This window comes from Anopheles stephensi, chromosome 2 (assembly GCF_013141755.1).
Source record: "Anopheles stephensi strain Indian chromosome 2, UCI_ANSTEP_V1.0, whole genome shotgun sequence".
Taxonomy (NCBI): domain Eukaryota; kingdom Metazoa; phylum Arthropoda; class Insecta; order Diptera; family Culicidae; genus Anopheles; species Anopheles stephensi.
Genome location: NC_050202.1, coordinates 83,750,295 through 83,763,165, shown reverse-complemented (window position 1 = coordinate 83,763,165; position 12,871 = coordinate 83,750,295). Strand labels below are relative to the sequence as shown.

The window sequence follows — 12,871 nt, the reverse complement described above, 5'->3', positions numbered from 1 at the left end:
CCTTTTCATCCTTAAGCTCCCGGAAAAGTAGACAAACTGAACACACTGGATGATGGGAAATGGGAGGTTTTTTTTGTGTGTGCAGGTTTTCCGTTCCTTTTTTGAATGGTTTCAACACCCGCGATGCACGGCCTCGGGTTCATTCTTCCAATGAGCACCGCGAGTGCTGTGGCGCCCGTGAGTTCCACCCGAACGAACTTGTAAACAACACGAGCACGATCACGAGTTGCGGCCACACGGCATCATCACTGGCAGCGGCCTGGCGTTTCCAGCGTCAGTTCGATTCTGTGTGTTTGCCGTGCCGGAAGTGTTTGCCTCGGTTCGGTTGCGCGCGTCACCGTTCTGCTGTGCACTGTTCCGTGCCCCGTGCACAGACAAACAAAAACCAAACTCGCAACGTTCGCGCGATCGTGGTGTATACGCAAGCCGAAAAACAAGGGGGAGGAAAGCACAAAACACATGCAACGAGAGTTTGTTTTTCCCTTTTGAATGAAAAGGAAAATTTGTTTTTCTTTACAAAAAAAAGCGACGCAGCAGTAGTGAGTAGAAAGTGTGTGCTGCGTGTGCGTTCGCATGCGGGGTGCGGTGTGATGTAAAATGATGTGTTCTGGCCAGGTGTGCTGATGCCATAGCTACGTCTTCAATTGTTTCCATCAGCATGCCGCTGTGCGTGGAGACGACGCACAAGTTGCACGGGACGAACGAATTCGGGCTAAAAGTAATCACAAATTGTATGGCGCTGGTGGCGTAATGGAGGCGCCCGGTGGTGGATCTGGTTTATCTCGGCCCTGCCGAACCACAGTTTGCCGTGCGTCGTCAGGTGGTCGTGTGGAGGCGCGGGAGTGGGAATGAAAAGATGATAAAGTCAGATCATTTCTGTTAATGCGTATGGTACGGTGAGCAAGCGTCTTTTGAAATGTGCGACTAGCAAAATATTACCATCCAGTTAGACAGGGGAAGCATTCCTTTGCTGCTGTTGTTGTTTTTGGTAGTGAGTGGAAATTGTAACAGAAAGTAAATAAAAAATTCCCCCACCCCCCACACATACACACATACACATATCCAATCTAATTCGCTTTAATGCTAACATTAACCTTTTTAATGAGGTATGAAATAACCGGCTCTAGACGAGCATAGCGAATGGATTATTATGATCGTAATGATCTCATTCAACCGAATTGTCGCCGAACGCGCGGAAAGTTTTCTGCAGTAACACTTCCCTAACCAAGCAGCAGCCATCGTTACCATCGTCACCGTCAAGCGTCACCCGTAGTGACACCGTACTCTGTGCGTGTGTTTTAGGAGAATTTGTGTGTGTGTGTGTCTGCGAGTGTGTGCGTAAGTCGACAGTGTGCAAAATGATGCAAAATTCAATCACTGCTGCTTGTGCTACCGTACCGAGAGGAAGCAGCCGACATCAGCCGACTATCACGTGTAAAAGGTCAACCGGAGCATCTTCGCTACGGTCGTCCTGTCGTGCCGCGCGTACCATACCCTTCGGTAGCGTGTGTCGATCGTGCCAGATGATTGAAAATGGGATGTAGTACATTTTATTCCATTTTTTTTCACTGCCTTCCGGTGAATAATTTATGCCGAGTGTTGATGCAGAAACACGACGAAATGTGAACGTAAGAAAAGCTGTTTTTGAACGAAAAAAAAAAAAAAGATACGCAAAACATAATACTATTCGAGCTCACACGTGTAGCAGACAATTCGATAACAAAACGGTTCGATTTCTTGCACTATGTAAGCCTACGTTCTATGATACAGCGTAGCCACGTGTCGATTCAATCAAACGAAACAAAGTAACCGTTGAAAGACCGAACCTGGAGACCGGCGTGTGTGTAACGAGCGTGAAGAATTCGTTCCAATCAGTTGTCAGTTCGAAGGTTCAACCGGTAAAAGTAATTCGTGTTCGTTCGTCGGTGTGTGTGTGTGTGTGTTTAATTGAGGTGAGTGATTTTCCAGCATCGCACAAAATTCTGCCCAGATGCGATTTCGCTCGAGAGATACACACGCCCTGAAACCGCAAAGTGAAAGTGGTGTCGAAAGGAAGCACCGTATCTCATTCAGCAAGCCTGCGGCTGTGCAACACATCTCCGGCCAGCACCTACACCTCGCACCGGAAGACTAATTTAACAGCGTACGACGCCGTGACTTATTGCCGAACGGTTTTCGGCCGCGCAGTCGATAAACGATGGCAGATTGGTGCGATGGCCGGTGTACCGGTACCGGTGGGTTATTTTCGTTGCCCGTTACATCATTGACCCGTCGTCGTCCGTGCTACAGGTCGTACCGTCGTCGGTACGCGTCACAGCGCCAGTCACAGTAACGCAGCCAGCTGTCCGTACCGTAAAGCAGGGGCAGCGCAATAGCGTGTGAGTTTGTTTGCAAGTATAAATAATTTTTATGATTTTCTATGTCTCTAGGCTATTTCCTCGGTTTTCCTGGGAATAAGGGAGGGGGAGGGAAGGAGCATTTCCTTCCCGAACTCGAGGGTTTCCCGATCTACCTTTGTTTGCGAGCTGCCCTTTCCTACCGCAATCAAGAAGCCGTGGTCAGTCGTCCGGAAGTCACAAGATAAATTGAAAAATTTACATCCCACCACGTGGACCACGCTGTTTGCAGCGTGGCGAGTGATTTGTTGAATGTGGGGAGCGTGGTGTACAAACAAACGAAAATAATATCAAAAAGCGGTAGCCCACCGCGCTGGACCCACCAAAAAAAAAACTCGGACTTGGACAGCTTTCCCAGCGAAGAAAAAGAAGGAAAACACATCTCATAATGTCAAAAGCAAACACTTCAGGTCGGTCCAACATTGACACTGATTGAAACAATTTCAAAACGTTCCTTTTGCCTATTCAAGCGCCCCATGCCCGGCGTCTATGGCCCGATTCGCAGAAACGATTCATGTCTCTCCCGTACCGAGCAGTCGGACGTTCCAACACAGACGGTGATCAGTATAACGGCCATGACCGATCGATCTTTCGACGGTTTGGAACAGATTGCCCCGTTTTTCAGGGACAGCGACTGGTTCACATACACCCAGACACACACACACACGCCAGAGAAATGGCATCTTAAGGCGAACGTGACTAGGAGAAATTGCTTTCTCGGAAAAAACTGGTCACTCGCCTCAGTTGGCTCGGTGTGCTACCGAAAGCGATGTGTAAAACTTAGTCTTTATCATTCCGGACCAAAGCGGACAAAGACAGGAAATAAACATATTCCGTTGCACAGAATTGTGCTCGCTCTTATGGCCGATTGGTGCTTCTGCTTGAGTGAAGCATAACGCTAAAGATGTGTATCGAACTGCGGACGAAACGATGTTGAAGCAAGTCTTTTTTTCTATTTTTTCCGATCCTTTTCCAAGTACTTCTTTTGCATCAAAAATTATAACGAGACTGGTATCTAAAAAAAGAAGCAAAAGACGGTGGTTTGATGCTGTACTACGGATATCTACTCTCCGTTACTGTTGAGCCACTGGGCACCATGTGCCAGCCGGTACTCCATTTTTGTATCATTCGTACCATTATGATGTTTGCTCGTTGCATTAGTATCCGTTTCATTACTTCGGTTTCCATTTCACCTGAGTCACTCCTTAAAGGCTTGTTGACTTACGCTGGTCATACCCAGGAAGACCAAAAAACAACAACTGTTATGTATCGCTTAAAGTAATCTCCCTTTAAATTTGATCACTCTGCTGCTTCCGCCGGCGAGAAGCACACATTCGTATCGGCGCGTATCCGCATTGAAGATGAGCCATAAAACGGTACACTTTACAACACCCAAAGACATATTTCTGCCACGGCTAGGGCAAGATTATGAATCGTCAGTTAAAGTTTACTGTCTCTGGAGGATACTTCGGAACTTCTTCCACGTGTCCTTCGTGACTGCTGAAAGTTCTGGTCGCTTTGCAGTCGTTTTGCACCAGCATCCTAACCAAACGATGATACGTGAAGTGTTTGACAGATAGTGAGCTGTCAGCACTGTATATTGTTTGGTGTATCTTTTTCACTGGGTGAAGCGTTACCGTTTGAAGTGTTTTAGTGTATGACCGTTACGAGCCACAACCACAATCTCTTTAATATTCTATTAAAACATTGTGACACTCACTAGAAGTTGATGCATACCGATGTCTTTTAATCTCCCTGTCGTACTAAAAGCGGTTCCGAGGATGAATAGTCTTGTGAGGCCATCTACCCCATCAGCATCATCGCCATCCTCGGGAGTCATTTGTTTGAAGCTTGAAAGTCTCCCACGTGCCAGCAGGCCTCAATCAGACCCTTCTTTAGATTATCCATAACCCAATTAGTCCCACGCAATGCAAAACATGTGTGTGTGTTTATGTTTCTCTTTTCCACACATGTGCTTCTGTATGTGTGTGTTTGCCGTTTGCTGTCGGTCAGCTCTTAACCAACGGCGATTGAACCCTTGTCAGGGGAATTGATTGAACCCGAGCAACCGGTGGAAGTGGACCGTTTTCCTTTTTACCCCGAATCTATCTATCCCGTTCTCCGTGTCACAAACAGCCGAGTGTCAAGTGGGGCAAGTGCAAATTTCACGCAAAGGAAGAACGGGCACAGAACAGAAGAAGGTTTTTACAAAACAATGTTTATCAAAACCCCTTTCCCACATGCACAGACAAGTACACGTGACGATAAAGAACAAACGCTTGAAGAACCTTTAATTTCTATCTACGCCCCCTTGAACTGGGTCTATTACACAAACACAAACACACACACACACACACAAAACTCTTGACAAAACCTCGAATTTGGAAGTCTGAATGCGCACCACATTGGGCCCGTTTCTCGGGTAAAAGTTTTCACCCCAAAAACAAGCCTCTTTCCGGGAAAATCTCCTCGGTGGGTTTTTCCGTTTCTTTTTCCTCCTTGGCGGTTTCCTTCAGTCTCCTATTTCCTGTGGCCGACAGGAAAACAAACAGTAGGTGAGAGGTGTACAACCTCCAAATTTGTCGTTATTTTTAAAACCTCCTCGAGTCGGCCGGAGCTCTCCCCCCCCCCCCCCCCTCCACTCCAGCAACGCCATTTTCTCTTGATTATGGTTTGGAAATTGTTTTCCGCTATTTAATCGGAATAAGTTATCTAGGACGATGATACTTTAATGTTTCAACCTGCCCGCGCCATTACGGAAAGTGGTTATTGCCGGGCGCGTTTTTTTTTGCTTTTGTTGGTCCTTTTTCTCCCAGAATGATGGATCAATTGGAAGTTATTTCATATTTTTAGCATCTGCCAGAAACAAGCTGTGTAAGCGTTGTAATGCGATACGATGATCGTTGCCTTAAAGCAGGACATTATTTGAAGAAGCACACTGTTTAAAGTGTACCGCCATACGCCATCAATTTAGCCGTAATAGCTATATTCTTGTTCTTGGTGAACCGTTTTGCGTAGGAGACGTACTTTTGCTAACTATGGGGCCTGTGAAGCCCACGTGGCTGGCTCGTAACTAAAATAAGCACGTTCGTTACGCTGGGATGAGGTAAAGTTCCAACCATCCTGCCAAGTTGATGATGGCTTATCGAGTTTCCTATTGAGCAGATTTTATGATAATAGTGTTCACTTTAACTTTCAAACGAGCGAGTGAGCCCAGCCGACGGGAGTGAAAGAATGCCTGACCTTTGGGAAACTTTCTCTCGAATCTTGTGTCGAATTTACGCTCCATTCTTTCAAGCTCTGAACCAGTTTCCCAGGTTGAATACTGAACAGTAATTCATTGCCATTTTAACTTTCACCCTACTTGGTCTGTCAAACTATCGATTTCAATTATCGGAAACAGCTTCACCGCGCCGTACCGTACCTTTGTCAAAAGTTGGCCGAACCGATCGAAAACTAATGCCACACGATTAAAGCCCTGCCCTGGTACGGGGTCCTGGAACGCTCCGCAAAGCGGACACGGAAGCCTTCTACACCGAAGAGGCGTTGCAGAGAAAGATCAAAGGCTAAACACGGGACACAACACGGCCAACAAACGCCAAGTCAGCAATGACAGTGCTTCCCTGGTTCTGGTGAGGTCCGGTCAGGTTCACGGCTTTTCCGGAATCGATAACCCGGCAGAAAATGTCCGTATGCTATGCTCGTGCGCTCCAACAAAAAAAAGGAAACCATTTCCATAGTCATCGCCATCATCGGCCGAGAGTGTTTGCCGATTGGTCTTTGACGGTTTGGCGTTATTTATGCGCACCGCGTAATGAAGCATACGGGGTTTGGGGTGAAATAAATCGGAATTAGGGCTTAGAGTAGAGCACAGCATGCAGCAGGATATGCGAGATATATTTCATTCCTCTCTTTGTGTGCCGTTGCGATTGTGTGCACGCAATTTTCATGCCCTGAATGTTTATTGACAGCCCAGGCGACCAGAAACTGAAATTAATGTACATCAATTAAACGCAAATCGACATATGAATGGGTGTCCGCAATAAAGCAAGTGGCCGAGAGATACTGACACGATCCCGATCCCGGCGCCCTCTAGCGGCAACACCGGTGAACTATCGGCGATTGAAATTAAATGTGGTCAAACGTGCGTGATGCTCTTAATGGGGATTTTATGACGATGCGGGCAAAAACCAATATTGTTCCGGTAGTAATGAATTTTGTAAAACTGTGCGCCGGCTCCCTCAGCTCTCAGCAAGCGCTTCGCCGGGAACGCAATATCGGTACTATTACAAATCCATCCAGCTTAAAACATGACGCCCTAACCTCACTTTGTCCCACGTCGCTTATGATTCTTTCGTAGCGAGCGCCCGCTTGCTTCATCCCAACGATCGGCTTTTAGCGCCGTTCGGTAGCAAATCCTTATCCTTCAATCTTCACGCTGCCAGAATCGTCGACCGGAGTATGGGCCGCCCTTGTCGAGCTTTTGATTGGAAAACAGATTGAACCCAATGTCTATGGCCGAGACTTCATCTAATCGACAGCGGCAGCAAAGACCTTTGCCAGAGTTCAGCCGGACCAGCAGGAAGACATCTAATTCAATATCGTGTCGCCTTCTGTCACGGGGAGCAACAGCTTGCACAAAGGAGCACCACGGACGCCACCCCTACCTAACGAACGGGTGGCACAACAAACCCCTTTTTTCATACGGTGATGTCGGTCGGCTGGGCAACGTAAGACCCAGCTTTTGAGGGGATATTGAAACGGCAAGCCGAGACGTACGCGTTACGCCGACCCTGGAGAAAAGTTCCTTCCGTCGATCCATCCCGTTTGCTTCAAGGTCTGTCCGCAGACGAAATAGGACAGACACGCACACGCTCGCCTCCCTTTGGAGGAAAAAGAGCCCGGGGAAAAAGTATTCTTATTTAAAAACTCCTCTAATGAAATTGCTAAAACATTGGACGTTGGACTACCGAACACTTTTCGCTTCACGCCAATGTTTTGGTCCGCTACGCGAGAGAGAGAGAGAGAGAGAGAGAGAGAGAGAGAGAGAGAGAACCAACACAGACTTCGCATCTGTTTTCACATAATCAAAGCAAATTAATTACCGACACAACTCGGTTTTCGTTGTTGCCTGATGCCCCTGTTCTTACATCAACACACACACACACACAGGCGCTTTTCAAACAGGAACCGGAAAACGCTTCCTGAAGCTTAAAACTTGTCCCTTGTATTCTGCTGTGCGTGCACGTGTTTTGCAATTAATTTGTCGCCTGTTTGTACAGAGGGGCTTTTTTCTAAATTTCTGCATCTTCATTCACATCTCAATCAGCGTCCAGACAGCCCCAGCAGGCCGTACACTTAATGTTGGGAAAATTAGCATTCTAATACGCTTACCGAGACCGAGCATGACAAGTCGTGGGGAGAATTGGACAGGCAACTTTTGGAATTAGTCGTTGAAGCGTACGGATCAAAAAAAAAATCCACAAAATCCACAGATTACCCAATGTCCACCGGCGGCCTCTGTCTGACGGTGATTAATGAGGTAAGGGGAATCCGTCCGTACGAGTAATCCCTGCTTATACATACAGACGCCAAACAAAAAAAATATTACCACAGCTGATGGTTGGTCACCAGGGGAGCTTAAAATTCATATCACGCTAGTTGCAGTAAAAGTTGATCCTCGGCGTCTGTCTCGCTCAAACGCATGCCAGACCAGAGCCTTTGGGGCAATTCGAGGCAATTCGGATATAGTGCGGATAAATTCCTGGACTCCTAAAAAAAAAAGTTAATGCCATGTTACACTCCACCACTGTTTTCCTTGCTGAGTGGTTTTGGCTTCATTTTTTTTTTTTTTTTGTTACTTTCAGGACTCTTGTAGACTTTTTTTTCGGAGACTCTGATTTAGCTGAGTGTCATACAGACAAAACACGCTTTTAACCATACGTATGCAATTTTCCCATTTTGTTATTTTCCACCTCATAGTTTTTTTCCCTCCTACTTTCGAGAAGCACTTTTTCAAAAACTTTCATCCACTTTTTGATTCTCTCTCCTTCGCTCTCTCTCTCTCTCTCTCTCTCTCTCTCTCTCTCGGTACAAATGGGGTAGTTTAAACTTTACGACCACATTCGCAAAATTTTGCACCAACCACCGCTTTAGTAAAGGAAAAAAAAATGCTACATCACATACGCGCACCATCGTTCGTGTAAAAACTGGTGCCGGATGAGATGAAAACTATGCCGAACCGGAAAACTGTGGCCGTGGAAACGTGCCAAAAAGCTACTATTAAATGCCTGAGCTGAACGAAATAGAGGGCGGTCGGGGTCGGTGTAAGTTGCAGGGGTTAGAGTGAAAAATAGGTAAAGAGCACTTTTCCACCGCACAAAGCGACCACATGGGAGAGGTGGATGAGAGCAGCAAAAAAAAAGAGACTGGAGGTCCCAAAACTGGAGAACCCACACGAAAAACACACACACACACACGAGTAGCTGTTGGTTTTTGGCCATTTTACAGAGTTTTTCTTTGCACCGAAAAGTGTCCTTCACAGCCGGTGCGTACTGGAGGCTTTTTTTGTATTGTTTTGGGGCTGTTCCCCTTTTTTCTTTACCCCGGTGTGGTCCGGTGTTGGGAAAACGTGCTTCAACTTTTCCTTCATTTTAGTGATGGGTTATGAAAGGGGGTTTTGTAGGGGGAAAAAACCCCCATCCTACCAAACCCCTACACTGTGCCTGACATACACGCGTGGGAACAAACCGGTGCATTCAAATGAGATTTATTACCCGACCTTGTACGCACGTGTGTGATGTGTGTCTGTCCGGAAAAGATTTGGTCATTAAAATTTAATTAACCACAACTCCGCCTCTTTAAATGTTAAAGCCTTCTTTTTATCTCACACATGAGAAGCTTGCCACCGAGAAAAACAAAACTGCTGCTTACTGATTTTCCGCCTTACTAAGCCGACTGTTATCAGTTCACATGTATGCAAATGTTGACACAGCTTCCGTCATCCGTGTAATAAGGCCGTCCATCATAATCATTCCGTGTGCCCGGGAGAAGATTTTCCATCTCAGATAGGAGCGAAGGTTAGGATGGGCGTCCCATTTATCTAGCTGCGGAACATCCCTTTCGCAAGATTTACATAAGTTACTTGCGAGCTGTTGGTCCTTTCCGTAAAAGCTAATATGAAAGCGCTAGCAACATCGGACGAAAGGCTTTTTTGATATAAACTGCTAGACATCTCAAATTAGTAGCTAACTTAAAATGATTTACCCCATGGGAGGAAATGGGAAGAAATCTGGCAAATAAAAATTTGAGAGCGATGATGCGCCCCAATCTGATTCAAAATAACGGTCCTAACACTAACAAATTCAAAACTGAACACTAACGCACTGACCTAGTGAAAAAACTACGCACTACATTTTATAAAGATGTACGCCCTCTAGTTGTCAAACTTACAAGCACAAAAATGTCAACAATGATTATTGCTCCAATAAAAAATCTGATTACAATTCTAAAAAATAGGTTAATAGTGAATACAAAAAAATACTCAACAATCTGAATGAACAACAATCTATACAATTAATAAAAATAAATTGATTGGAACACGAATGACTCCATCGTCTACATGGCGATCATAACGTTTAAACATCTTTTGCAACTAGTTCGAAATCGTCCTAGAAGTCTTGCCTTGGTGTGTGGGTGTGTTCCAAACGGTTATCGTCCACTAAACACCCATCAACGCATTAGGCGAGATTGTGAGGGCCGGTACGTGGGAGTTATCCTAATGTCCTTTCCCGCAGCGTCCTCGCTAGCAATAAAATGCGACCAATCGAATTCATTACCCAAAGCAGAATGTACATGAACATTATCGTAAGCATCGTGGAAATGGGTTTTTATTTCTTGTTCACCCATTTTCAATCAAAATGGGCCCCGGAAAAAGCTTGTTTTTCCAATCGTAATAGCCTCCAATCAGACCGTTACCGCCGGCGTTCTCCCACTCTCACCCACAAACGATCCGAACCATTCACTCGCTCGCTTAATCACATCGAACATGGAAATTTAATGAAAAAAGTTTTCTATTTTCCCTATTAGTAGCAGGAAAAAAAATAATCGGAAACCCGTTTCGCCCCCATAGCGTGCTTGTGTCAGCATACATTTTTAAATAATGTGAACGTACGCATTCGAACGATTGGCCAAACCGGCCGATATGTGCCAGGGAAGGATATGTTTCGACCATAAACTTTCACCATTTATCATCACCACTCCGTGATCCAATCGTTTGCAAACATTTTGCGAACAGAAAACGCGATCCGATGCAGTGCTAAACCCCGCTTTTCCACGAACTGAAAACATGGATGATTAGAAGCGAAAATTGTATTATTTGTAATGGTATATATCCCCATTTTCTGTCTGTCTCTCTCTCTCTCTCTCTCTCTCTCTCTCTCTGTCTATTTTCCATTCTCTATTGTTTGGTTTGTCCCCCATCTGCAATCAAACAGTAACGAGTAGATTAAAGACATCTCAATTGCTGCAGCATCACTTTCACTCGCCATGTGTTGTTGCTCCTTGCCGAGACGGCAACAGACGTTCCTCGGGAGTTCTTTCTTCCGCTTAATGGAGACACCGAACACCCTGCCGAACCAATCGGGAATGATTGGAATGACATTCCGATAAGTAGCAAACGGACTGGGTGTGGGAAATTCTTTCTCCCCCCTCCGTCATTTCCATCCTTCCGCAGCAGGGCGCCCGCTGGATGCCTTTTTTCCGCCCCTGCTGGCCTCATTCCCGAAGTGCCATTCAGATTCCACCGGATCTCTATCTCCATTGGCTATGCGCATAGAGCTGGAGAGCGGCGGTGCTAGAGCGATGTATATGTATATATATTCTGCGAAGTGTTTGATAAGCTGTTAGCAGCAGACAAGTCATTCGTCGATTCAATTCACGCCGTCAAGTGAAGGGCGAAATTAAATTGACGGTTTGGTCTGACGGTCGTGCCACACTGACGACGATGACGACGTTTGCCCCAGCAACAGCAGTAGCAGCAGCAGCAGCAGCAGTTTGCGCTTGTTGATGCTTTCTTCAGCTTCTTCGGTTAGAAATTAGAAATCAACCGAGTATTTGCTGTCGAGAACGCGAGCCTGCTATAAGCAGCGGCATCTCATTAGCCGGCATAATGAAAGAAGCTCGCCGGATAAGCGGATGTGACATCAATTATCAGCTCGCGTTAAATCTCATTACTGATAAGGTGAACTACAAATTGAACTTGACGTTGAAGATTATGAACGGTCGGTTTTCTTTAGTTCCTTTGTGGTAGTGAAGCTTTGAGGTAAGATAAAAATTGCATGTCAGAAACATATGCTATCAATATTGAGGAATGTTGGTTAACTATTAGAATAAAATTACTAAATTTTGCCAGAAACCTACACCTACAAACAGTACTCTTCAAAGTTAGTGACACTCCTTCCTGGTCGTTAGCGTTTTAAGGCCCTAGTCGTCAGATGATCCTCCATCTTGATCACAAAAGTAGATATACAAGATCTAAAAAAGTCCGTTTTTCGCTGCTAAGGACAGTCTCTTCTATTTCCATATTTTTTAGTATCCTCTTCACCATTTGACTCCAAATTTGAAACAACAAAGGTTCTCCAATTATGGTTTTTCCTAGTATCGATCGTTGGACGGCTGATCCGATCATCAAGTTCTAGATTTCGTGAGGAATATGGTTCAGGAAAGACCAGCACAGGAGAGTGTTCTTCAGGATCTAAGTCTGGGGATAAAATTTGCCATCGATAATCTGCAGGACTCAGTCACACAACTTCAATATTCACCAAAACCATTTAATTGCTATAATTTCGATGGATTGAGGATAACTTTGACTTCGAGGAACATTGTATAAGAAATGTCGATTTTGTCCAGATGATCCTCTACCATTTTGGAGTTTGATCTGAACTTCAAGCGCTAACAGGATCAAGTTTTCGCCTCAGGCTTAGATCGTTTAAAGGACCTTCCAGAATGGCGAATGTCTGGACACTACCCTGGATATCGATTTTATCCAGTAAAAGCCGAAATAACTAATAATAACCAACTTATTCACACGGAAATATCGCTGACGACACCAACGATACTTTCTGCTCCAAATCAACTAACTTCACAAACAAATCTGTTCTGTACAAAACAGATAACATACAAAACATACAAACAGTATATGTTGCTGGTCGATCTAGATATATAAAAACATCGTATGAAAAAAGCGTTGTTAACGCATACATTTAAAAGCAAAAACAAACACCTCGAAGCCTGCTCAATCAAAACGATAGGACAAATCGCTTTACATCAACCTGTTTTGCCGTAGTTCAATTGCACAACGCGGATTTCACAGCTTTTAACTTGCACACTACGGAGAAAAAATAAATGTAAAAAGTAAAATAAAACACTCACACACACACTCGATCCCCACAAATCACTGTCATCGGAAAGGAAGA

General features: G+C 45.1%; 1 protein-coding gene across 5 annotated transcripts in view; it reads left to right on the top strand.

Annotated features, from left to right (window-relative positions):
* The first annotated feature begins 282 nt into the window (after nt 1-282).
* The window catches only part of LOC118507359 (tyramine receptor 1), a 28,356-nt gene continuing 15,767 nt past the window's right edge, over nt 283-12,871 (top strand). The window contains exons 1-2 of one of the 5 annotated variants that reach the window (XM_036045770.1): nt 294-539; nt 1,236-2,378. The gene's annotated coding sequence lies outside the window, so the exon portion shown is untranslated. Of the gene's footprint in view, nt 2,379-12,871 lie in introns of all 5 variants that reach the window. The other 4 variants (XM_036045771.1, XM_036045769.1, XM_036045767.1 and 1 more) reach the window with 4 other exon arrangements.